This window comes from Cavia porcellus, unplaced genomic scaffold (assembly GCF_034190915.1).
Source record: "Cavia porcellus strain 051 isolate PalLab524CR breed Dunkin Hartley unplaced genomic scaffold, mCavPor4.1 scaffold_10, whole genome shotgun sequence".
Lineage (NCBI taxonomy): Eukaryota > Metazoa > Chordata > Mammalia > Rodentia > Caviidae > Cavia > Cavia porcellus.
In genome coordinates this window covers 39,973,877-40,001,341 of record NW_026947493.1, presented here as the reverse complement: position 1 = coordinate 40,001,341, position 27,465 = coordinate 39,973,877, and the positions used below count along the sequence as shown (strand labels likewise).

Sequence of the window (27,465 nt, the reverse complement as noted above, 5' to 3'; positions counted from 1 at the left end):
CCAACCTTTTTTCTGCCCACTGGCCAGATTTAACATCACCAAACATGTTCAGTGACGTTGCCCTTCACAAATCTGAGCAATTTTATTCCTTGCTTCTTTTCTCCAGATTTTCACAAGCATTGCCAATAACTGATGTCCCTCTATAGGGAGAGCTAAAATGACCTAAAATGCAGTTGCGTGAATGAGGTAATGATTAATTAGTAAAATAAAAAAATAAAAACAATTCATCGAAAGACAAAGGTTAACATGTGATCTTTTCCTGGTTTTAACTGAGGAGACTTTAAAAGCAAAAAGGTTATGCCATCTGTCTTACTTGGAGTGAGGGGGTGAAAGAAATAATGGGTTTTTTTTTAAAGAACAGAACTAAAGACACTGGAAGACATCTTCAGTGACACCACAATTCAACACATCTGTGAAAGTGGATCAGCAAGTGTTTATAATCTGTACCTAAGAGAATAGAATTTTATCTTTAAATGATGTATAAAGATTTTGTGGAGGTGTTTTGTAGATGTTATAAGTAGTTTTATTGTTTGCCTCTTCTGTGGCTTTTAATATCGCTAGCTTCCCATAAAGAAATCCATCCCCCAGGGGATTCTATCCCTGGAACTATATTGACTTAATTCAGAAGCACCAGTGCAATTACAGGATGGTTCTAATTAATAGGCAATAGAATGGCTGTATGTAAAAGATTTAAGCAGTTTATGCTTGCTGCACTAAACGAATTCAAACAAAGTCACAAAAGGCATCAGACCTCCATTAGAATTTATCAGCTGAGATGTTTGGAATATTTTTCACAGTGGATGGTCACACTGCTCCCTGCACTTGGTATTGGATTGTTAGAAAAAAATAAAGGTCGACAAATTTTCTTGAATTGGTGGTAGTAAAATGGCTTCTAGTTTCAATGGGGAAGTGCCATCCACCAAAGCAAAAGCATTTTTCCTGCCGGAGTTTTCTACCTCTCATCCAACATAGAGAAACAATAGAACCATTGTCTTAAATCTTCTAATGTCAGCTAAGCTGACTGGGTCAGCTCCCTGGGCTCCCACCCTGAACCTATCTCTGAGTGTAAAGTAGAATCTTGGGCTTATAACTCAATCTCTCAACACCAGTGTCTTCTTATGTAAAATGAGATAAAGACATTTCTTGCCTCCTAAGGATATGGGAAAGATTTTGTGAGTTCATTCTTGCAAAGTTCAGTGTAATGAACAATAATAGTAAAGTCTCAATGCACTTTGTATTATAGTTATCATCAAGGTCCATGGTTATTATAAAAATGTTGTATGACCAAACATATGCTATATTCTACTGCCTTATATTTTGTCCAGTGAGTATAAAACTGCACAGTTAGTGTGAAAAGGAAGACGATCTGAACTCCAAACTCTCAAATAAATGCTGTATAGAACAATTCCATATTGTCTTTTTTAGTAGCAAAAATTTGGAAAGACTAGAAATAAAGACAATTTCCAGTTATACACACAAGATAAACCAAGTTGACGTTTCATATTGTGTTGTCCTTATCACTTATTTACCTTTTCCTAAGCCAGTTTAATGAGATATGGTTGAAATACAAAAAGCTTCCAGTGTCGCATATATACAACTTGATGACCTGCAGACAAACATAAATAAAACATCCTTAGTTTCAAAAATTTAAAATCTAAAAAGAAACTTTTTTTAGTTCCAACATGAAATGACAATGGTCAAATTCTACACCTGATCTAAGGGTCAGGGATTTAGCTCAGTTCAATCCTTGGCACCAAAAACAAAACAAAAAATTGTAACCAAATTATACACCTGATCTAAAATGATGAGCCACAAAAAACTATAAAAATATTGTATAAAATTATCTTTAAGATATGCATGTAAGGTCCGTATAAAGGCTCAGTGAAATTTTGTTTCTAAATTTGGGTCTCATTCCAATATATACCATTATGTACATGTAAATATCTGTAAATCTGAAAAGAATCTGAAATTTGACATATTTTTCTTCTACATGTTCTAGATAAAGGCTTAGAAATTTATACGTATCTGTGAAGTCATTGCCTCAATTGTTGCTATAAGCTCTCAAGGATATAAGAACACTTAAGAGTTAGGAAACTTTTCAGTATATATTACTGGGACTAGTATTGGGACAATAGATTTTTATGGTTTATTCATTTTCTATAACCTTTGTATTCAAAACAATAATATCCTTTATATTCCTTCTCCTGCATACAATCAATATGGAAACTACCAAGAAAATACGCTTTAGAAACTAAGCACCTAATCTTCTCCTCATCTCAGGATATTTCATAAAAGTAATAAATTTAAAAGTCTAAGAGTGGGAAGGTATGAAGTGAGGTATTAAAGGCATGGTAAGAGTCATTTTGTTGAGTATTCAGCTTCTGAGCCCCCTTCTTTGACATGACAAGTCCTCCTCACAGGCCCTATGTATACAACCATCCTAATCATAACCAGATTTCAAATAGAAAGGGGTGGACAGCCCTCTGTGGTGCCCAAGCAGCAGTAGCTATGACTCTGGGTGTAACTCTGAATTTCAAATGCATAGTAGAGGAAACAAAGCCCTGGACTCCAGGGTCCAGCTATAGTGATCTCACTATCTGGATTCATCTTGAAATACAATTTGAAGTTCTATATCTGGCTACATAAACTATGAGATCAATTCTCTAGTCTCAGCAGAGATTCTGTGAGATACTTACTTCTTTTCTTCATATATCACTCGTATAGTGAATTTCTCCTATAGATAAGAATTCTGACTGTTACAATAGCTAGATTGGGTTTCTTTTGAGCCAGACACTCTCATAACTCTTGAAAAGTATAAATTGAAGTGAAATAATCTAAGAACCATTCCCTGAAACTTTTATGACCAGTACACATTTGGACCTTGCATTAATTTCTGAGTGCCAAGTTTTAGAAAAGACATCAAGCTATAACTTGATCCCAAATGCACCATGCTAGAATGACAGTGACAGAAGATCTATCGGATAAGGAAGGTCCTGAAGATATTTATGTAAACTGCTGCTTCCGAGCAGGACAGAGTAACTGCAAGGCCCTTTGCCCTTGATGATCTGTTATAATCCTTAAAAGTTTTACCTTTTCTAGAGTAAACATGGTTAGAAATCTCAGGATTGCATAGCAGGTTAGTTAGATTATAGCTGTAGTTATTCCCCCAGGGCAAGGTAGTGTTTGCATGGGAAAACCTAAATTGTGAAACTAAAGTCTAAAGTCCACTAGAAACAACCTTGAATCATCAGCAGCAGTATCTATTGTAAAAAAAGATAACATCTGACGTCACAGATAAAAATTCCATCTGTATTCACCAATTATTCTTTCATAATTTCTCAAAGTTATGGGTAGACTACATTGAGCATCTACTAGGAACTCAGTCTTCACTGTACTGCATCAAAGTGAATTCTGTTCACAGCCCCAGTGAGCTAAGGTCATCTTTTCCGATTTCTCAGCTTTATCTCCATCACTGATTTCCTGATTCTGTTCACCTCTTTCCTGACCCTGTGCTCAGTTGTACCACTTTAATCACTTTTCTTCCTGTTCTGCCCCATGAAGACTCACTCATTTCAGGTTCATACTGACCTTGCGCCACTGGTTTTTGTTGCCAACTTTGTTTTTTTTTTCCCTTTGAAACCCTCTGGCTTCAGTAGTCCTTTACGGATGCCCAAGTACCTTCACTGGGTAGAAGCTTAGAAAATATTGGTTGGCTAAATTATTGATTCATATTTCATAATGCTTTTAATACCCATTGGTTAAATACAAAAAGGTGTGTCAATTTTCTAATATTTCCAGTATGTTAATGAACACACATTTTTAAACTCTCTTTCAAATATCACTTGCATTTATACTTATTTTTGTTCTGGGTCAAAGAGCATGCTTACAAATCAGGCTTAAAAGGCAATATGCAGTAAACATGCTATAAACTTTGAAAATGATAGCTCACTTTCAATGCTGTTGCTCATAAGCTTAGCACATTTCTAAAATTATGAGGTATAATAGTGATAATTAACACTATAGTAGATAAAACCTGCAAATAAGAGCCTCTTTTCATAGTACTAAATAAATGTAGAGAATTGTGACCTTTATTTAATGAAGCAGGCTAGTTTGACCTCATAAAAAAGTACTAGCATTACATGATTAACTAAGAGACTTTCCCAGTTAAGTCATGTGTTTCATTTAAAACATTCCGTCAAAACATTTGGGAAAATAATGTTACTTCCACTTTCCTTACCACTGCCCAGTTGTTTTATAAGCTACGAAGACTTATATTCATCAAAGTGATGACAGCAGGTGGCCTTTCAAAATTTTAGCCACTAAAAACACATTTCTTTCAATTTTTATCTTCCTTCAAATATTAATGAATAGTTCCAGTGATAATTAGCAATTTTCCCTAATTACAGAAAATTGGCACTTCACAAATAACAAACTCTGGTATTACTTAGTATTGTGCCAGTTTTCCTATTAATTTGGAAATTCAGCAATTATCACCAGGGCTATGTGGGTTAAAGTGTGCTACATTCTATATAAACAACTTAAAATACCCAGCCATATGAGAGTAAGTGTCAGGAAAGTTCAGTGTTAGGATTTGAAGGAGACATGAATGCCCAGCCCTCGGTGCTGAGGCGCAGTGGGAAGGTTTATTCTGAGCTGTGTTACTTCACTCCGTCTCTGCAGACAACAACCATTGCAGACCCTGCACAGTGCACCTCATTGTCAATTCAAAGAAATCACAACCACAAATACATAAATTCTCATACTGAAAAATAACTAGTATAAAAGTTCTGTATCAGGTCTTAAAAGGACATTAACATTAATTTTGTTCTAAACTAAAAACATATATATATATATATATATATATATATATATATATGTATATATATATATATATATACACATATATATATATATGAAAACAGAAATTGTCCTTTCCAGATGAGAAATTATGGCCACATTCATGTACTTATTATCAGTTCCTGATATGCATTTTGCAATGCTACCCAATCTTGAAAGTTACTACTGTTTTTCATTTTTAACATATGTATTGCTATTATTCTTAGCACAATGCCTTTAGTTTCACATAGATCTGGTTCTTGTGATTCAAAGATTGAAAGTAAATGTGTGACAAGCCCGCCCAGATTTTAGAAGTCTTTGCTAACCTCAGCGGTTCTAAAACCAAAATTCAGTCTATATTCCCATGCACCAAAATAACTTTCCTGAAACACATAATATTCAGTAAACAGAAACAATCCATCAAAAGCTAAATCATTTCTCTCTATGATTCTATGTGTTGAGCTCAGGGTCTGATGCATAGTAGGTAAGTACTGGATCATTATGCCACTTCCTTAGCCCTCTAAATCAACCCAAGAGACACATTTTTCTTTTGTTAAATCAACATGTGGTATGTGTGTCACAAATATACCAAAAAACAAATATAAAATCAACTGATAAGGATACTCAGGTCTCTATTATGATGATAAATAAGACTATAGTTTCCAATAATGTCGTGCAGAAGTTCAGAAGAGGTTAAAAAATCTAACTGTAACCACATTTAAAAATATTGTGATTGATTGTTCACATTTATAGAAGGAAAGCAACAGAAGAGATGAATTCTGACAAAAGAGATCTGAGTCACATCAAAACAAAATCTTTCAGTCTTTGCAGGTGAAAAGAAAATGAGATATATTAGAAAGGATGAAAACATAGAAAATATTTCTGTTGTTACTTTCAGTCTCCGCCAGAACTTAAAAAATTTGAAGGCTATTTTCTGCATCATTTCTGATGAAGAAGAAACTCACAATGCTTCTTTATTTGCCTTCACACCCACTCAGATTCTATGTCAGTAGCACCAACTGATGCATTCAGATGTCTCATCCACAGATCTCAATATCCTCTTTGTTTTGCTCTCCCATACCATTTATTGTGTCCATTACTATCCATTGCACCTGTATCTTAAATGGACTCCTCTACTTTTCTCTATTTAGGCAAATCTTGCAAAGTTTTAGTAGAGTCTACTTGCTAATACCTGAGACAATGTTTAAACCAATGATTTCTCCAGATAATGCAGTTAAGCATGTTTTCTCTAACTCCTATCAATTTTTATAGTTCCAATTCAAATCCTACTTCCTTCTTAGAACTTTTTCTAAAAGCTCAGTTCTCTTCTCCCTGACAGTGCTCTAGTACAATGTATGTACAATGTGTGTTGCACCATGTACTTTGATACACAAAGTTCATATAAAAATTTTTAAATTAGTAAACACTTGTGAATAAACTAACTTGTGTCAACTTGATTGGTTTGAAAGTCAATGGAAGGACTGATAGATCACATAAGTTGGTGTGTCTGAATGGGTCATAGAAGTGTGACCTTGGGTAATAAATATTGCCCCAACCTCTTTCTGGCACTGTCCCCTGCTCTGTTCCAGATTGCCAAGACTAAGGACTTTTTCTTTGCCATGCCTTTCGGCCATAATGTTTCTACCGTGGAACCACCCAACCATAGACTGAATGAATCCCTTGAGTTCATGGGACAAATTAAGTTTCCTCTCCTTTTAAGTTTTAAGTACGATTGTGTCTCAGCAAAAGGAAAGCTAACACACCACTGCCTAGTGATTTTAGTGTGACTTGCATTCCTTCATCGATGACAAAAATGAATCCAATCTTTGCTTTTTGGTCTTCTAAAGATATTAGCAAATACTTGACAAGAATATTTAGAGCAACAATCACAGATTGCAAAGATGAATTTCTGTTTGTTTTATAATTTATTAGCTAGAAAATCAGTTATAACCTGTTAAATATCATCTGTGAAGGAGACTTAATGCTATTTTTCATCCTCATTATTTGCTGAAAAGACTAAATAATTTATTCCTAAAAAATACAAATTTTACTGTATGTTATAACTTGTTATCTAGAAGTCCCACCAAAGTCTCATGGGGTTATAGGTGAGTATTTCCAGACGTGGCTTCATCCAGGGTGTGTGATGTTGGAATCAAATGTGATGCTGGGATTAAGGATATGTAATTACTAAATTAGTTTATTGATTAGTTTGGCATAGTTCTGGGTACGGATAATTGGAAGATTCACTTGTCTATAGGTGGCACCATACAGAAGAGAGGCAGCCTGAATGGGTCTAGAGGAAAAGAAAGAAGCCAGGCCTGGTGCTGCAGGTTTCCTGTTTTACTGCCTTCTACCTACCCTGCCCTGCCATGGACTTATTCGCTTCTGCAAAGCCTCTTGCCATGCCATCTTGCCTTAGAGCCAGCTGATTATAGACTGAAACTTCTACAAACTGAACCAAAATAAACCTTTCCTTGTTTAACTTTGGTGTTGTTTTGTCTCACCAATGAGAAAAGTAATTAAGACAGTGTGTAAAAGAATATGGTAGTAAACTATTACTATTTTATAATAGTCTGTGTGACTTACATTTATAGTAATCTTAGTTCAAGACTCAACTTGAAGCCTGTTTTATATTCTATAATAAGATACCGTAAGCTCTTTATTTTACTTTTTAAAATAAGCTCCTGGTTTCATCTTTTCCATGTAATCCACTGTACTCTTTTTCTTGCTTTTTCTCTTATGTAAGGTGTCTAATCACACCAATTATCTAGAAGAGTGGAATATATCAATATAGTCAACAAATTTGGTCTAACTTCATTCAACAAGGATAAAGTTAAGGATAAAACATATTTTCTTAAGAAAACTTGAAACATTTTCAAAAGTTAATTATTATAAAGACTATAAAGTAATACTAAAATATTCACCAGATTTTATCCTACTGATTATATATTTGATCAGAAATTCTAAGAAATCAAAAAAATTTTAAACATCACTTGTTTAGAAATTTTAAAACACATTGTATTAAGTAATCACGTAGAGATCAAAGAAAACTAATGATACAAAAATAAATATAATTATAATTAATTTAATTATAATTAATAATATAAATTTAATTATATTTAACATGAATAATTATAATTTAATTATAATTACATAATTAAATTTATAAAAGATAACTTAATAGAATGAACATCAGAAATAGTATAGTACAAATAACATCTATAAAATATAGATTGGTAAAATTCTTACATTGGAAAAAAAGGCTAAATTAGAAATTATCTTATTTTTAAATTATAAAATACTGTGAAACAAACTCAAAAGAAAGGAAAACAAAGATAAATTATTAATTTGCAAATAAATAAAAATAAGACCATTAAAATCAGCAAAAATAATTTTTGAATGAAAGTAGACTGCTAAGGACTAAAAGAAAAAATATATCAAATTACATTTGGATTGAAATAGTTCGGATAAATCAGGAATTACGAAGATAATATGTCCTGTGAGAAAATTTGTGATTTTTTTATTTGCCAGTAGATTTAAAACTTTTGATGAAATCTGCAAAATCTTTAACATTGACAATGTGAAAATGATTTAGGAAAAATGAGAAAACCTCAAAAGTCCTATAACCATTAAATAAATGGAAATTGATGTTTTCAATCTTCATGCAAAAAAGGACTTACAGTTTTATATGTTAATCCTACCAAATTTTAAAGGTAGACATCATGTTTTATAGTTGCTTTCCTATAGAATAAGGGAAGAGAGAATGGTGCCTAACCTACTGTGGTGAGTGTTCTATAAATATCAATACAGGATATGCAAAAGTACTTCACAGTTAAATTTTCTATGGGATAGTTATGTGAATTAAAATTTCTTTCACAATGAGGCATTATTAAAGACTGTATTACTTAACAATCAAGAAATAATATTATAACAACATAATTTAAAATTATAGATATTAAAACCAAGATAATTAATAGCAAACACAAAAATAAATCACCTGGGGTCAAAAAGAATAGAGTTAGTGGGTGGGAAAACTTTGAGCACATTTGAATTCATTAAACTTTAACCAAATGCTAAAATTTCATTTTGTCAAAAACAAAAAGAAAATATGCGCTTAGGGAGTAAAGATAGTGATGGGGATACATAGGCCTTCAAAAGAAAGTGATCATCTGAAAACTTAGATCTTCTCTTCTGGGCTCCCAAGATACCTGCTTCATATTTGACTAAGGCAGGATCAACCGAGGAAATGGGGTTCTTTACAGCAGCATCTCAGTGGGATTCAGAGGATTTTCAAAATAACTACTGTTATAACTACAGCAGGGAGAACTTACGTCATGTCAACCTGCTCTCACAGTTTCCAGTCTGGTCCAGATTAGCCCAGTCTTGTAAGAAGTCATTAATGGTTACATGAGGATGCTGTCTTCTTGATACACACTCTTTCCACTGAGACCCACCTCCCCACACTGCCACAGTAACAATCCAATTAAACCATGGCTTTCAGGAGTAATGAACTAGAGTAGCTACATATCACAGCTTTGCCATGAGTTGTTCTCCTCTGCATTTTGTCTGTGCTGCTGAAATCAGTAGAATTATTTAAGTACATGTATACATTCTCCATCTTTGCTTAACAAATATAAAATAAGTGTCTAACATATGTAAAATATCAAGAACATGATAGAAAACCCAGAAACCTAAATTTTTGTCTCTGGTTGCTTTTGCCAACACACTCATAACATCTCAGTAAAAGACTTAAGGAAAGAGATGGTCAAACTGAATTTTGTAGACTATAGTTAAACACTTCTATTTCCTTTTTAAGTTTTATCCTTTTGTTAGGAGAGACTATAATGATATTTTCATTCCAAAATTTTCATTAATTTGTAAATACTCCATTTGATTTTTGTACTCTTATGCAATATTCAAATTATTTCATAGTACAAGTTTATTTAAAAAAGGACATTCAATATTTTTTGTGGATACCAAGGTTGAGAAGCACTGAAATAGTTACTGTCTACCAAAGATCAATGCCACTATCATACTAGCACAATTAGAGAAAAGAGGAACAGATATGCAGAGGTCTTTGAATACCTTTGTTTTGTTGCTTATTGTATACAGTGGCAAAATAACACCCCTTGAAATCCTAATACTAACAGTATAACAGCTCTCTATATCATTGATTGTGTGTATTTCAGCAAATATTAAGTTATTGTAGCTATTGTTTTCAGCTTCAGACAGTTTTTTCTTTGCTAATGTAACAAGAAATTCTTTTTATTTGCAGAGAATAAGGTAAATTCACATGAATTCTGAGTACAAGTAATTCCTACAAATGTTTTCTAATGTCAGAAAGTTATCTATTTTGCTCATTTATTGTGGAGATAGCAATCTTAATTTCCTTTAGTTTGCTTGAAATGGAAACAAATTTTAAAGTGAATTCAAGTAAAGGCTCAGCTATGGAACAAATAGCATGTTCAAATGAAATCCTGCAGTTCAAGATGAAACAATGAATTTTGGGCCCAATACTCTTTAGATCAGATGATTTACAGCTGAAGAAAAAAAAAGTTTCCTACTAAAACTTTGGTACTACAGGAGGTTGGTCTGGGATATAACATTTTTGCTGTATGTTGTGATTTCTGTGTAACATTCTAGAATATTATATGTAAAGAAGGTATATAAATATAAAATCTGAAAACATTGAAACATGGTATCTAATATCCTTTACAAGGGTAGTCAAAGAGGAGACTCAATAATATCTGGAGTTCATTCCAGACTTATGACTCAATAGAGGAAGAAGTAAAGACAAAATCCGTATGTCTTGTGATTACTGAGGTATTAGCCAAGACATAAACAAGACAGTCTGACACTGGGCTGAATGTTTCCCCTCTCATCAGGCTTACTAAGATCATGCTCATGTTGAGAGAACTCCTTTGAATCAATTTCATCCTACTCTCTGATAAATTATGGGCAAGAATCTACTTAAGAAGTTCACTTGAAAGAAATGTGATGAAAGACTTGATGTCTTGATCAACTGCTGTCTCTTTCCGCCTAGACACAGCTGGCAACAGGTGGTGGAGCAGGATCTGTAGGCATCACAACTGTTTTTCACCTTCTCCTTCAACCCGAACCCTTTGAAAACCAAGTCTTTAAACTGTGAAAATTGAAGTCATTTTTCTATAATGTATACATTATTGTACTGTAAAGAAATAAGAACTTTGAGACATTTTTAAAGAACTTTAAAAGAAAACACATTTCCCTGGGGGTCCTAGAGCTTGGTTCCTTCAGTGTCATGTGTCACGGTTTCTGTGAGATCTATTTATAAGAAGCTATTTCAGTAAAGTTGTTAAAAATCAGATGGTGAACTTTACTAGTCATGACCTTACAGAATTTTTATAATTATGTGTTGCTCCACAAAAGAGCTATATTTGGAAATGAAGAAAGTTGCAAAGTCCCAAATGGGTCTTCCGATGACAAAGCCTGTATTCTTCCCATTACACTTCCATATCTTTGACTCTTGAAAAGTGATGTATTCAGAAGTTCTTTATTATACTTTACCCACAACTCAAGTTTGTGCTTCTAAAATTGCAATAGATGTGCCACCTGGCACATGTGGAATTGTGTCAAAGGAATGAAAACTATATAATAATTATGGTACCTCTTGGAAAATAAATTTTACTAGAACATTTTTGAGGCAGAAACTTAAGTAATTTGAATGATAATTTATATTTGTATTTAAAATATGTAGTTATATTGTGAGACAGAATGCTAAATATACATGAATTGTTAGGTTAAAACTAAAACTTTAAAGAATTTCAGGAATGTTAGTGAATTAATAAGGATGTTTTATTTACTCATTTGGAGTAGCATAGTGTCCAACATGGCATAGCACCAAAAAGGAATGAATTTAGAGCCTGGCGTGGTGGTTCACGCCTGTAATCCTAGCACTCGGGAGGCTGAGGCAGGAGGATCATTGTGTGTTCGAGACTAGCCTGGGCTACAAAGTGAGCTCAAGGCCAGCCTGAACCGCATAGTGAGACACTGTCTCAAAAAAAAAAAAAAAAAAAAAAAAAAAAAAAAGAAGAAAGAAAGAAAGAAATGAATTTACCCATATAATGGCAAAGTCTATAGGTGGGACTGGCCTTGGTTAGAGCTTTTTTTTTTTAAGTTTGAAAGATATCTCTGAGACATTTTTCTGTTTACAAGCTAGTCTTTCATATTAACTCCATTGTATTCAAAAGATGAGTATTCAGCTTCAGGTTTAGATCTCCTTTGCTTCAAATTTCAGAGAAATCAACTGGAAGTCCCAGGAAGAGTGCCTAGAATCTTGCAAGGTGAGTTGTGTCACTAAAGAAGTCACTCTGGGAGGCTCTGATTGACTGACCTCATACTGGGAACTTAGCAGAAGTCTGGGAACTGAGAATAAAAGAATTTCTTTTTCCTGTGATAAATTGTGGTATATCTTCAGGAATAAATGAGAATAATGTCAATTGGCATGCTTCACACACAACACACCCACATGCATGTACACACGTGCATACACTATGAATTGTGCATCAGAGTACATTTAGCTTACCTCCTGCATATATGGCCCTTCCTTCCCAGGTTTGGTCCCGTTTATCAGAGGTAGATAGGTGGAAAAATCTGAGAATCATTGTTTTACTTTCTAAGGGATTAAACACTAGAAAGAATTCAGCAAAGCTCACTGGCAATGGGGTTTGAAGAGCAGGTTTAAAGCCTTCTGCAATGGGCACTGACAGTATGTATTTTTATTTATACCCTTCCCATCTTATTTCATTTACTATCTGTGTCATCTAACAGTTCATGGTTGGAAGTAAAACTAGCAGACTTAGAATATGCAGAACTGTAGAAATGTTTACAGGAAGCGGATTTTTTGAATCCCTCTACAAGGTTGGCCAAGATAGTTACAAAAAGTATAACAAACCAGAGTAATGACACTGCAGAGACACATAATATGCAGGATGATCACTTCTTAGCTCAGAAAACATCTGATCCTCTGAGCAAACCACACAACTGGGAAATTCTTTGGCAGTGAGATGGACTTTGTGTCTCCTGAAACTCTAAGAGTAAAGGATGTTGTTGTACATGCTGTAGCAGTGCCCTGTGTTCTTTCATTCTCCTTTTTTCCTCCCCGCCCCCCTGAAAATTCTGCTTTGCTTCAAGAATTATGTTGAGAATATTTTTTATGATTCATTTGATAATTTCTGTTTGCTAAATAGAAGCCTCATGGACTTTGCTCTTGTCTGTTACCCGTGTTCTTTTTCTTCCTTAAAAGAAGAATCCATATTTCCTGGGGTAGTAATGTACCAGAATATCAACAGTGGAAAATACTTTTATCAGGGCTGGGGATTTAGCTCAGCGGCATAAGCACCTGCCTTACAAGCAGGCAGTCGTGAGTTCGATCCCTGGTACTGCTAAAAACGAAAAACAAAAAAAAAAACAAAAAAAAAAAAACAAAAGAAAATACTTTTATCAATAGCCCAGTCTTCATCACAAACAAGTGAGACATTTGGACAAGATTTTGGCCAAAGGGATACAGGAAGGAGTTTCTAGGAACGTCTGACAACATGCTTTTCAAAGTTTTGTAGTGTCACTTCTTTATTTTCTTCACTTTTTTTTTTTTTTTTTTTTTTTTTTTTGTCTTTTTCCTTTTTATCTGTACCCAGGGATTGAACTCACTATTGCCTGCTTGCAAGGCAGGTGCTTATGCCGCTGAGCTAAATTCCCAGCCCCTTTTCCTCACCTTTTTTGACACCATGACTCAGCAAACTCAAAGTTAAGTTCAAACTGCCATTCTGTGACCATGAGATAACGAGCAGTATTGTAAAACTGTATAGTAAGAATGACATAGGAAAAGACATAACCTGAATAAAATAACAGGATAGGCTGTACCACTGCAGATTTCACTTTGAAATTCATGCTCAATCATTATGTGGAAAATATTATAATATAGTGATTGAGTGCTTATACTCAAAATGCCTTCTATTCTATGAGAAAAATCCACATAAACTCCTGAAATTATTATACTAAAATACTTCCCAAGATATAACTCAAACTATGGGTGTCACATACAGAAAACTGAACAGATCCCACCCTATATCATTTCTTGGTTCTATTAGGCACAGTAATTGACTCCTGATATAATTGTGGTGATTAAGCTTCATTTTATCAATTTGAGTTACACATGGGATTAATAAAGCACACCTCTCATTGTTTTAGTGACCACGAAGGTAGGAATTGAGAATTACAACAGTACCTGGCCCTTTCCTCTATGGTACTGCCCCCCAGTCTGCTTCCAAGTCTATCTGAACTAAGCATATGTGTTATGCCATACCTTCTTCCATGATGTCTTCATACTCTCAGACCATGGACTGAGACCTCTAAAACCACGGACCAAATTGAATGTCTATTCCTTTACATTGTTGGTGTCAACTACTCTGTCTCAGACATGGGAAAGTTAATACAGAATACTGAAACTGGAGAAGTGGAGTCATTTATGTGACTAACCTGACCATGTTGTTTAGTAGCCTTTGATACTGGTTTGTGGGAAGAGTTTGGAAGGGTTTGGAGTTGCTGGTTAGATATGTTTTATAATACTGTAAGTAAAAGCATCTGATGCATGATTCTATTCGGAGCTCAGAAGACCAGAATCTTGATGGAAATGTAGACTATAAAGACCAAGATCAGTAAGTTTCAGTTGAGAAAAAAGGAGCATTTTCTGAGACTAAGTAACTTCAAGTAAGGTGGTGAACTGAAGAAATTTCAGGGCAGTTAATACTAGTTAAGGGTTTGACTGCTTGTCTACAAATGTTAGTAAGACCAGGATAAAAAGTAGAGAACAAACTGAAAACCTTAAATGTTGACCCAAAAAGAATTATACGTTAAGTTGGAGACAAAGGAAGCATGAAGTAATCAGTTACAGAATCATTAAAACGAAACCAAGTACTTTGTACCAGGATAAGAAGAAAGATACACTGAGGGACATCTCAGATATAAATAAGGAGCCGTCCACTGAAGGCCAGAAATCTGTTTAAGAATGAAAAAAAAAAAAAAAAAAAAAAAAAACCTGGAGTAAGAAAATAAGAACAATGGCACTTGCATGGATACATACAGATATACAAACACAAACATACAAACTTATACAAAAAGACACACAAATTTTAATTGCAAGCTATTGAAAAAGACACACCTAAAAAGTGTAAGCAAAATATTTAAGATAAAGATATGTCATATAAATAAAGAACCAAGCATAAAACATAAAATTTAGGATTACCAGTATTAAATAGGGCAAAAGCTTACAGTTAAAGACTGTGTTATAACTCTTTCCAAAATCACAAAGTAAAATTTGTGTATAAAAAAATTGAATTATGTAGTAAGCTGATCCACTTTGATAGAATATAAGTATATAGCTATGCTGACATTATGGGAAAAATTAACCACTGAAAACAAGTTATAAAAATAAACTTAAAGAAAAGTAATTTAGTGTTACCCTTGAATTAGAAATAAATGAAATCATGACTTTTTCCTTTCAAAAGTATGTATTTCCTAGTCTTTCCATTGCAAGAGTCGATAAGCAGTAGCAACTCAGCAGCCATGATAACTATATAAATATATATTTTTAAAAAGTAGTTGATTATCATTCTAAAACATAAAACATAGAAGATTTTCCTCACCTGATGTCCCAGGAATAAAGGCACAACCCAAATAAATTATGTTAGGTCCAAATGACCCAAGATCCAACATGAAAAAAGATAGAATACTAAAGCACAAAAGAAAATGGGCCTTAAAACTTAATATCAATTAACTGGAAAAACCCATGAGTAAAAAAGACAAAAAGTTGTTTATAATTAAGTCAGTAAAAAGTATAAACAAATATTAGAAATAATTAGAAATAACTACCACAACAGCAGAAATCCAACCAATAAATGAAAAAGATAGAATTTTTAAAATTATTAACATTGCAGACTCTAAACAAATAATTTACTAAGTCAGTGATCATCAATAGATCAAACATGAAGTAAAATCTTAATAGTAACCTTAGCAAAAGAATAATCAGTCTGCGCAACCTGAAAACAGCCAATTTAAATTGGAACAACTAGACATTGCACACTTTCTGAATTTATTAAATATGTGATACTTAGAATTGCCTATAAAATATTATTGGCCCCAAAATGTTGAACCTGAGTCAAATCAAGCTTCTAAATTCAAATATATAGAAAACAAAAGACGTTATATATAGAAACAAAGAATAAATCCATAATATAGAACATTTCAGCTGACAATGAAACTAGCTTATTAGGCAAGCTGAAAATCATAAAATGGTAGGAGGTAGAACACAAACTATTTAAAAAATCAAAACATATAAAGCTACACAATATGTGACATGTTAGGAATCCTAATTAAAATATGTCACCCATCAAAAAAGAATTTTTTAGATAAAAATACAATCTGATCTGATATTGGATAGAAGAACTAAATACTACAGTTGATTTTGTTAAATGAGATATGTAAGAAAATATGTTAGATATGCCCTCTCAGTTATGTAGGTGCTAAATGGTATGATGTATATTTTTGACTTTTTAAAATTTAGCAACTAAAAAAAAATTATAGAATGAAAAGAAGGAAAAATGAATAATTGAAACAAGTTTGGAAAATCTATATTCAGAAACAGACTTCAGTGATGATTATTTAGGATTCATTTTGCTATTCTTTTTTGTAGGTCTGATCATATTAAAAATAAAAATTAAAAATAATGAAGCTTCTTGTATCTAGCAACCATGTTGTGATAGAGATGCCATCATTAGTTGTGGGTGTGTGTGAAGGAATCTGGGGGCTGAAGCAGTTGGCTGAGACCTAATTTGTCTGCTCTTGCTCTATACAGCCATTTTCCCTCTAATTAGCTAATTCTCATTAGGCTAAACACATCTTAAATGCAGTGCACTCTATTTGGATAAAGAGTCACATCTTTCATTTAGTCCATCTAAAACACAGTGTACTTGTAACAGGAACTCTACCCATCACAATCGGAGAAATCTGGACAAAGTTGTGGCTTTAAAGTTAGATCACAAAGAGTGGAAATAAATGAATTAAGCATAAAACTTGAGAATCTTTAAAAAAAAAAAGAAATGCAGAAAGATCATACTTTGTGTTTTGATTAAAAATAAAGAATATGAAGAGACAGCATTATGAAGCTGAAAAAAAGGAGGAAAGGAAGAGAAAAAGGGATTGAAACAGAGAAAAACATTTAATTATAAAAGACCACTAAAATATATGCAAAAATTTGATATATGGAAAAAGCTGTCAGAAAATATGTATTACAAGATTGGTATAAGAAGAAAAAGAGATCCAGAAGTGTCTTAGATACATTTGAAAAGCTACCAAAATATCTTCATCTTTAAAAAGTACCTAGCTCAGGCATTTTCACATAATGATGAGATAAAAATCTAGTCAACAATCCAAAGTTGTTTTACAACTGTTGAGCTAGAATTGATTTACACCACCTCATATTTTTAAGTCAGTAATTTTGCAAGCCAATTGACACAACTTTGATAGCTTCAAATCAAGTAGAGTGGAATGTGAAAACCATGGAAATTGACTGACTCGAAATGTTGTCAGTCAGCACATGTTTTACATACAGAGTTTGTTATACCAGGAATGTTTTCTTAAAAAGCATTATCAATATCAGTCAGTGCATAGGATAAAGAAAAATAGTTATCTTCTCAATAGATGTCAAATATGTATCATAAATATTATACATATGAGAATCCATAAAAAGTTCCAAAGAGAAATCCAAGAGATTGAAAATGTGATTGAAAGTATGAACAGCAGAAGTAACCAATTTGAGAAGTAACACAAAATGTCAGATCCAGAAGACAGAACTGTGTTTAGTGATTATCTAATGAAAAATACCTTAAAAACAGAGAGAACAGGATGAAAGGATTCAATAGATGCTAGATGAATCAAAAAGACTAATATAAAATTAATTTGGAATTAATAAAAAATCAAAAGAGCACAAAGGATATAAAAAATTCTTTAAAAATAGCAGCAGAAAACTATCAGGAAATGTAAAAATAATCATATATATGTAAGGGAAGGAAATACAACCTCCAATTGCCATGATCTGAAAAAAAACATAATAATTAAAATACTAGAATTCCAACACAAGAACAGAATTTTGAAAGCTGCTAGAGAAAGGCAATGAAACACCTGTGAAGGAAAACCCATCCTATTTACAATAGACTTCCCAACACACACCTTAAAAGCAAGGAGAACTTGGGATGAAGTGTTTAAAGCCATACAAGAAAACTTCCAAAACAGATTGACATACTCTGAAAAACTATCTTTAAATTTTTGGAGAAATTAAATGCTTCCATGATAAAGAGCACCTAAACAAATTTGTGACCAGCAAACTAACACTTCAAAAATTTCTCAAAGACCTCCTAGAAAGAGATAATGAAACTAACAATGCAAAAAGTCCAACAGACAGAATGCATCCAGTAAAATTAACAATGAAGTAGAAGGGAAAGAAAACAAAACTGAAACAAGTAAGTAACACAGTGACAGGAATAAGACAATACCTAAAAGCAAATGAAAATACAAATACAACTTATTGGAATCTGCGGCATGCAATGAAAGCAGACCTCAGAGGAAAATTTATTGCACTGAGTTCCCACATCAGGAAAACAGAAGGAATACAAATAAACAATTGTGTGCTATACCTCAAGCACCTAGAAAAAGAAGAGCAAGTCAACACTAAAGAAAAAGAAGAGAGGAAATTATAAAAATTAGAATAGAAACTAATGCAATAGAGATTAAGAAAACAATCCAAAGAATCAGTGAATCAAAGAGTTGGTTCTTTGAAAGAATACATAAAATTGATAAACTCCTAGAAAAACCTTATTTTAAAAAGGAAAGAAAAAACTCAAATTCATGTAATAAGGAATGCAAAAGGTGAAATCACTACAGACTGTGTGGAAATACAGAAGATCATCAATGCCTATATCAAACACCTCTACTCTCATAGGTTGGATAACACAGAAAAAATGAACTGATTCCCAGATACATATGAAATACCAAGGCTGAAATAAGAAAATGTAAAACTGCTGAATAACCCAATTTCTATTAATTAAATTGAAAATCTAATTAAGTCCTTACCTACAAAGAAGCGCCCAGGCCCAGGCACATTCACTGCGGAATTCTACAAGAAATACAAAGAAGACTTAATGCTGACATTCCTCAAACTCTTCAATGAAATCAAAAGGGAAGCAATTCTTCCTAAATTATTCCTGGAAGCAAATATTACTCTAGTACCAAAACCTGAGAAAGACCCAACTAAAAAGAGAACTGCAGGCCAGTCTCCCTAATGAACATAGATGCAAAAATCTTCAATAAAACATTGGCAAACAGGATGCAGCAAATCATCAAGAAGATTATACACCACAACTAAGTGTGATTCATCCCAGGCATGCAGAGATGTCTCAACACACATAAACCAATAAATGTAATCCACCATATCAATAGAGCCAAAAGTAAGAATCATATGATTATTTCTATAGAGGGCAGAAAAGCTTTTGATAAGGTCCAACACTCATTCATGGTAAGCATCTTACAGAAAATTGGAATAGATGGTCTTTACCTCAATATGATAAAGGCCATCTATGACAAACCAATAGCTAGTATCATGTTAAATGGACAAAAACTGAAGGCCTTTAACCTTAAAATCAGCCACAAGCCAAGGATGTCCCCTATCACCTCTCCTATTCAACATAGTACTGGAAATACTAGCCAGAACAAAAAGAGAAAAATAGAAGGGTTGAAGATAGGAAAAGAGGAAGTTAAATTATCATTATTTGCAGATGACATGATACGCTGCATAGAAGGCAGCCAAAATTACATTGAAAGAATTCTAGATATAAAATAAATTCAGCAATGTAGCTGGATACAAAGTCAGTACTCAAAAATCAATAGTGTTCCTATACACTAACAACAAAATCACTGATAGAGAAATAAGAGAAGCCACACCCTTCACACTAGAATCCAAAAAAAATGAAATACTTAGGAAGTAATCACAGGAAAGAAGTAAAAGATCTATACAGGGAAAATTATAATACCTTGAAAAAAAAGAAATAGAACAAGATCTCAGAAAATGGAAAGATATCCCTTGTTCATGGATAGGAAGAATAAATATTTTGAAAATGTCCATTCTTCCAAAATTTTTATACAGATTCAATGCCATCCCAATGAAAATTCAATAAATATACCTCGTAGACATAGAGAAATCATTTCTAAAATTCATATGGAACCAGAAGAGACCTGGAATAGCAAAGGCAATTCTAAGCAGCAAAGGCAAGGCAGGAGGCATCACAATCCCTGACTTAAAATTATACCACAAAGCTACTGTAATAAAATCAACATGGTACTGGAATAAAAACAGGTCTGAAGATCAATGGAATTGATTAAAAGATACAATCACAACTACAAACACACTCAACCACGTTATCTTTGATAAAGGGGCCAAATATGTTCACTGGAAGAACGATAGTCTCTTTAAAAAATGGTGCTGAAAAAACTGGCTCTCCATGTGCTGAAAACTAAAGCTAGACTCATGTTTATCACCATGCACTAAACTCAAATCTAATTGGATCAAAGATCTGAATATTAAAATAGAAACACTAAATCTGTTGGAAGAAAAATTAGGTAAAAATCTTGAAGACATAGGGGTAGGTAGAGAATTCATGAACAGGAATCAAACCACATGGGACACACTTCAATTACTGGGATTTCATCGTATTGAAAAGTTTCTGCCTATCAAAAGAAATCTCCAGTATAATGGAAAGAAAACCCACAAACTGGGAAAAAATTCTTAGTGAACTGTACCTCAAAGGACTTCTGTCTAAAACATGGAAAAAGTTAAAAAAAAATCAGACCCCCGAAATTCAAAGACCCAATCCAAAAATGAGCATCTGAGATGAATATACACTTCTAAGATGAAAGAATATAAATGGCGAATAAATACATGAAAAATGTTCATCGTCATTGGTCATTAGAGAAATGCAAATTAAAACAACACTGATTCCATTTCATTCCAGAAAGAATGGCCAGGATCAAGAAAACTACCAACAACAAATGTTGGAGGACCTGTGGATAAAAGGAACTCTCCGGCACTGTTGGTGGTAGTGTAGACTGGTGCAACCATTGTGGAAGTCAGGGTGGAGATTCCTCAAAAACCTGGTATAGGAAGTCCCATTTGACCCAGCTATCCCACTTCTGGGCATATTCCCAGAAGAACTGAAAACACCATACCACAGTGATATAAGTGCATCCATGTTTATAGCAGCACAATTTGTAATAGCCAGATCTTGGAAACAACCTAAGTGTCTGTCACCTGAGGAATGGATAAAAAAGTTGTGGTATTTTTATACAATGAAGTACTACTCAGGTCTAAAGAATGATCACTTTGAGATATTTATAAATAAATGGACACAACTTGAGACCATACTCCTAAGCAAAATAAATCAAACTCACATGTATAAATACCGTATAGCCTTCCTAGTATACGAAATGATAAGAGTATTAGATTTTATGGTAATCGTGACTCCCCATTACATTGCTTTGAAGCCTTACAATATTTTCATTCATTAGTTGAATGGCTGTATTCTGTTTTGTTTGATTTTATTATGTATAATGGTATGAACAGCTATATTTAAGAAAACAAGTCATTATGGCAGCCATTGCTGATTAAGTACCATCTTGCTTTGAAGTCTTACCATGCTTTTGTTCTTCTGTTTCCCTTGTTTCTATTATGTTGTATCTTATTGGATTTTAATAGCCATCGTTCATTTTCTGTTATTTGATTCAGAATGCCCTGTAAAACTTTCATTCTCTTGAATGGTTTTATACTATTTTGTTATGTTTGATACTATTGTATGTGAAGGTGGGCTCAACTGTTTCAAAGGAAGAGACATTATGGTAGCTACTGTTAAATCAGGTTGTCTTGTGGTAAAGTGCTGTGTTGCTTACATTGTTCTGTTCTGTCCTCTTTAGTCTTAATTGCTTTAAAATTAAAAAAGAAATCAATCAAATAAAGACTGAAAAAGTACAGAGAATCAATGAATCAAAGAGCCTGTTCTTTGAAAGGATAAATGAAATAGACAAAGCTGTAGACCAACTTACTAAAACAAAAAAAGGAGAAAAAAGGACCCATGCCAATGAAATTAGAAATCAAAAGGTAAGATCACAAAAAGTACTACTGAAATCTAGAAAATTATTGGCAACCACATCACAAAACTTTATGTCAAAAAATTGGAGAATTCAGAAAAATGGAAAGCACCTAGTCACATATGAATTACCAAAACTGAAAATGAACACTTAAAATCTTTAATAATCCAATAACATGCAATAACATTGAAGCATTAATTTTAAAAGCATCTACAACCAAGAAAAGCTCAGGAAACATTCATTGCAGAATGTCATAGGTTCTTCATGAGTAATCTAATATCAATACTCCTCAAACTCTTTAATGAAATTGAGAGGGAGGAAATAATCCAAAAAACTAGTATTACCTTTATTCCAAAACTATACTAAAATCCAACCAATAAAAATACTTCAAGGCTAGTCTCACTAATAAATATTGATGCCATCATCCTCAACAAGAAACTCGCCAATGCAATGCAACAAATCATCAAAAAAAATCATAGAACACAACAAAATCAGCTTCATCCCAAGAATGCAAAGATGGTTCAACATATGCACATCAATAACTGTAATTCATCACATAAACAGAACCAGAGACAAAAATTGTTTGATCATCTCAATAGCTGCAGAAAAATTCTTCAACAAAATCCAGCATGAATTCACCATAAACAGCCTGAAGAAAAAAAAATGGATAAAGTCAAAGTATCATTTGCAGATGACATGATCCTCTACTCAAAAGACAGAAAAACTTGCACTGAAAGCCTTCTAGAATTAATAACAAAATTCAGCAGGGTAGCAAGATACAAAATAAATACAGTGAAATCAATAGTCTTCTTATACACTAATAATGAACCCACTGAGAAAGAAGTTAGGAAAACAGTACCATTCGCAACATCATCAATAAAAAATAAATACACAGCAATTAATGTAACCAAAGAAGAAAAAATTTCTACCATGATAATAACATCACTATGAAAAAGGAAATTAGGAAATAGAAAGATATCACTTATTCTTGAATTAACAAATGTCTATCATTCCAAAACTGAGAGGAAAAAAAAATCCTAAAATTCTACAGAACCAGAAGAGACTAAGAATAACCAAGCAATCCTAGGTAATAAAACCAAACCAAGAGACAATACCATTCCACATTTGAAGTTATTCTACAAAGTTACTGTGATAAAAGCAGCATGGTACTGACATTAAAACAGGCATCTGGATCAACAGAATAAAGCAGAGAGAGCAGAAACAACCCCAGGTACATTTGACCCTTTGATACTTGGCTAAAGGGTCAGAAACATGCCAAAACCATGGAGATGGCTCTTTCATAAATGGTGCTGGAAATTTGGATATACACATGGAGAAAATTGAGTCTGCACTCATTTATCTCATGATTTTCTTAACTACATGAAACTAGGTCAAAGATCTAAATGTTAAAACAGAAAAAAAAATCTGCTGGAAAGCAAAATAGGGAAAACTCTTAAACACATAAGCAAAGAGTTGCTAAACAGTAGCACAATAAGAAAAAAATACCAAGAATTAGCAAATGGGATCCTAACAAATTACAAAGTTGAACAATAAAGGAAACATTCAACGGAGTGAAAAAAATTACAGATAGGAAAAATTTTGCTACTATTCTTTGGACAGAAAACTACAGAATACAGAACATACAGAATATGGAAAGAACTCAAAATATTTACCTCCCCCAAATAAAAGATACCATCAAAAATGGGTCTTTGAGATGAATAGACTCTTCTCAGAAGAAGAAGCACAAATGGCCAAAGCACATAAAAATATTAAATATTGCTGGTTATTAGAAAAATGCAATGTAAAACTGCACCGAGATACCATCTTACCCCAGAAAGAAATGCTAACAGAAAAAAAAAAAAAAAATGATCAAACAATGACAAACGCTGGCAAAGGCATGGAGAAAAGGAACATTTTCACTTTGTTTATGAGAATGGAAACTATTACTACCACCAGAGAAATCAAAAAATAGAAATCCCTTTGAACCAATTATCTCCATTCTGTGTATCTTCCCAAAAGAGACAAAGTCATCACATTATAGGGATAAATGCATACACATGTAGACGGCACAATAAAACACAGGAAACACAGAAATACATTCAATGGACAGTAAGAAGCTTCTGCGAGTTACTGTAAGATGAAGCTAGTGATTATTGTATTTTTATAAGCATATTTGCCATTGATATAGAAAACGCTTATAGAAATATGGCATTTCATTTTCATTTTCAATGAACTCCAAATGCTCAAAACTTCAGGAGAGCTCAAGATGCTTTCATACTCATTTGTTATATTTGACTACTATCATAAAATAGTTAATACTATTTTTTTATTTTTAAGATATAAACGTACTTAATCATATAAGCATAATTAAGAACACTGTGCATAGTTAAAATAGCATTTGTAGCTTAATAAAAGCTATCTTAATTTAAATGCCTTAAGTAAAAGATAGAAGTACTATAAAGTACAGAGCTAATGTCACTTAAAGTTATTAAGACTACCAAAAAAGAAAATGGGAAAATAAAAGCAAGTGACTTAAAATGCACGTGATATGTACATTTACAGTGGCACCTCAGTTCATGAACCTAATTAACTGCACAGTTCTGGAGAAGATGGCCAGTCATGTTCATCACCTGATGCAGAGTTTTTAAACGGAAGCATAATTTTCCCAAATGCCTCTTCTGTTCACATCTTGAACTAAGGTATACTGTACATATACGGTACACATACGCACACACACATATAACATCTTTTCAGGTGAAATGTATTTAAAAGGAGGATTTTAATTCTGCATAGTATCAGTTACCAAAATTAAGAGTTCAGGGTTAACAGGATAAGCTATCCCAAAATATAGGCTCTTCACCAAATTTGATTTGCTAGAAGTGCTTTTCACAGAATCCGGGCTTGCTAGTCTTGAAGTGCAGCCTCACAGTAATATAACTAAGTTGGGAAGATTCTGAGTAACATGGCCTAACTCTCATGATCCAATACAACCTCTGGTCCCTTTCCCTGCTCCTCTCTGCTCAGCCTCAGCAGCCAAATCCATCTAGTGAGCATCTCAGCTTGTCTCTCATGCCCTCTGGAAGCTTCCTACATGGTACTTCCAGAATCCATGGAAAACATAATAGATATTTAAAAATTCAAAGAATAAAATAATTTTAGCAGGAACATCCCAGAGATCCATATAGCTCCTGGGACATACTCCTGCTTGTAGGTGTCAACATATCCTGGAAGGTCCTTGAAATGCTTTGGCCTGAAAAGTGTTAACCTCAAAAGTCTTTCCACAGATCCTGAGGATTCTGGGTCTCCTGAGACCCAAAGGAAGATTTTTAGTGGCCCTGATCTCCCAAAATCCTGGTACCCTCAGAGATGAAACAACTGGAACCTGGTGCTCAGGATGGACTCATTTAAAAGTATAGGATTCCAACAAAGACACATGGATTTGTTTTCATGTTGCTTCTATTAATTAGGAGGCAGAATCTAGAGGTAAAAATCATGTGTATAAATTAGACAATTAATTTGAAGGAGAATTTACTACACTGTGTTGCATCTCTTGGAGTTTAAGCCTTTGAGGAGGACATTGTTCAGGGTAAGGGAGCTCTTCAAATCTATGAAAACTCCTCTCAGTAAGTTTGGGAAGAATTATTTCTGCCTCAAATAATGAAAATGCATTACCTGAATCCTTTCAAGGTCCAGAGAAGACACAGAGTAGAAACTACAACTCTTCACATTCCTTAAATTTTCATAAAGTATAGGTATAACTAAGCTTATTGTACAAAAAGTCACCTCAATAAAATAGAGAATATTCATTAATAGTCATTAATCTTGTACATTTTTAGACTCATGGACAAATCAGCTTCCCAAATTTATAACTACTTCTGTGAAATACTGCAACATTTGAAGTAGAATTCTTATTAATCAGTATGTGACATAACCTGAAAATTTGTTCTACATTTTAAATTAGGTAATACAGTACCTGGAATATAAGACATGCTAAAAAAAAGATACTGAGCTCTATACTGCTCTTAATATTGCAAAAATGGAAGATGTGGAACTGTGACAGCTACACTTTAATAGAAATAGAGGTGAGAACACAGTTTTAATAGCAAATTAAGGAATGTATACCAGAGAAACTCTTTAATAATAACACAGCATCTATCAATTCCAGGGAAGATTCCCTGACTTGCTTTTTGAAAACCATGATTTCCATAAATAATCTGTGTGTATAATTTTCCCTTCAGTTATTGAAAATCCTCTTACAATTGTGCAATAACTCAAAAAATTAGCTCTGATGTGACTGCTGTAGTACTTCAGATATTGTAAAATTGCCCCTAGATTTCAGGTTTCCAAACCTTCTACAAGTTCCTTCTAAGGTGACAGATACTATTGAGTGCTAAGAAGATAAAGACAAAATCAAATATGATTGAATGAGAATTGTAGATGAGTTCTACACCATGTGAAAACAAGCATTATGATAAAAATAGGGCACAGATATGGGCATCCCTGGAGCAAGAACCTAACTAGGTGACTACTTCTATCGGTGATAGATGAGAAAAATCTTAAACAATCGGTGATACAGGCAAGCAAAGTTAGGTGCAAAACAGTTTTGAAGAATGGAAGTCATCAGGAGAAGCAGACACCAGGGAACAGAGAGCCTTCCTTGTACACCCCATGAAAAAGCTTAAAACTCATACTTAAAAGGATAAACACCTGCTTTCAGCTAACTCAAAGGAATATCATAACTAAAGTTGATTTGCAGTTAGCTCACTCTAGTTTCCATGTAAAAAGATTTGGTACTACAGTTAGAGAGTTATTTAAATGGCTAAATAAAACATAATAAGTCAAATCTAGGGGAAAAGCTGTAAGTTTAGGAGAGAGAAGGCAAATTGAAAACATATTAGAAGTAAAAACACAGAACTGGGTTATACATTATTTGTGAGAGATAAGAGAATGAGATTCATGTTTCTTACTTGAGGGAAATAGCAAAATCAGCACCTATGATAGGAATATACGATAGTTCTCTTATCAATATAAAGTTCCCTTATGTTAAGGGACACCATAGAATATTAAGAACATGTATTTTTGATCTAAAATTGCTGAGTTCAAGTTCTATTTCCATTAATATAGAACCTAGATTAATTTTAGCAAGCTCTTCAATCTTTCTATACTAATTTCTTCATCTATAAAGATAAAATGGTAATGATGCTATCTATTTCATAGAATTGCTGTGAGGACTTCCTATGGAAATAGATTTAAAATACTTAAAATAATTTCTAGGAAACATAAAACAATAAACAATAATAACATATATATTTACAACCATATATACAAAAGATACTCAATATGAGTAGCTGATACAAATCCAAATTCTAGGAAGCACCAACACTTAAGGGTATAAAAAGCAAT

General features: G+C 33.3%; 1 long non-coding RNA gene across 1 annotated transcript in view; it reads right to left on the bottom strand.

Moving 5' to 3' along the window:
• LOC111754601 (uncharacterized) overlaps positions 1-27,465 on the bottom strand; it is a 170,971-nt gene that overhangs the window by 5,199 nt on the left and 138,307 nt on the right. Inside the window, exon 5 of the long non-coding RNA XR_010050142.1 lies at positions 1,530-1,606. This is a non-coding gene — a long non-coding RNA (uncharacterized LOC111754601). The remainder of the gene's footprint in view (positions 1-1,529; positions 1,607-27,465) is intronic.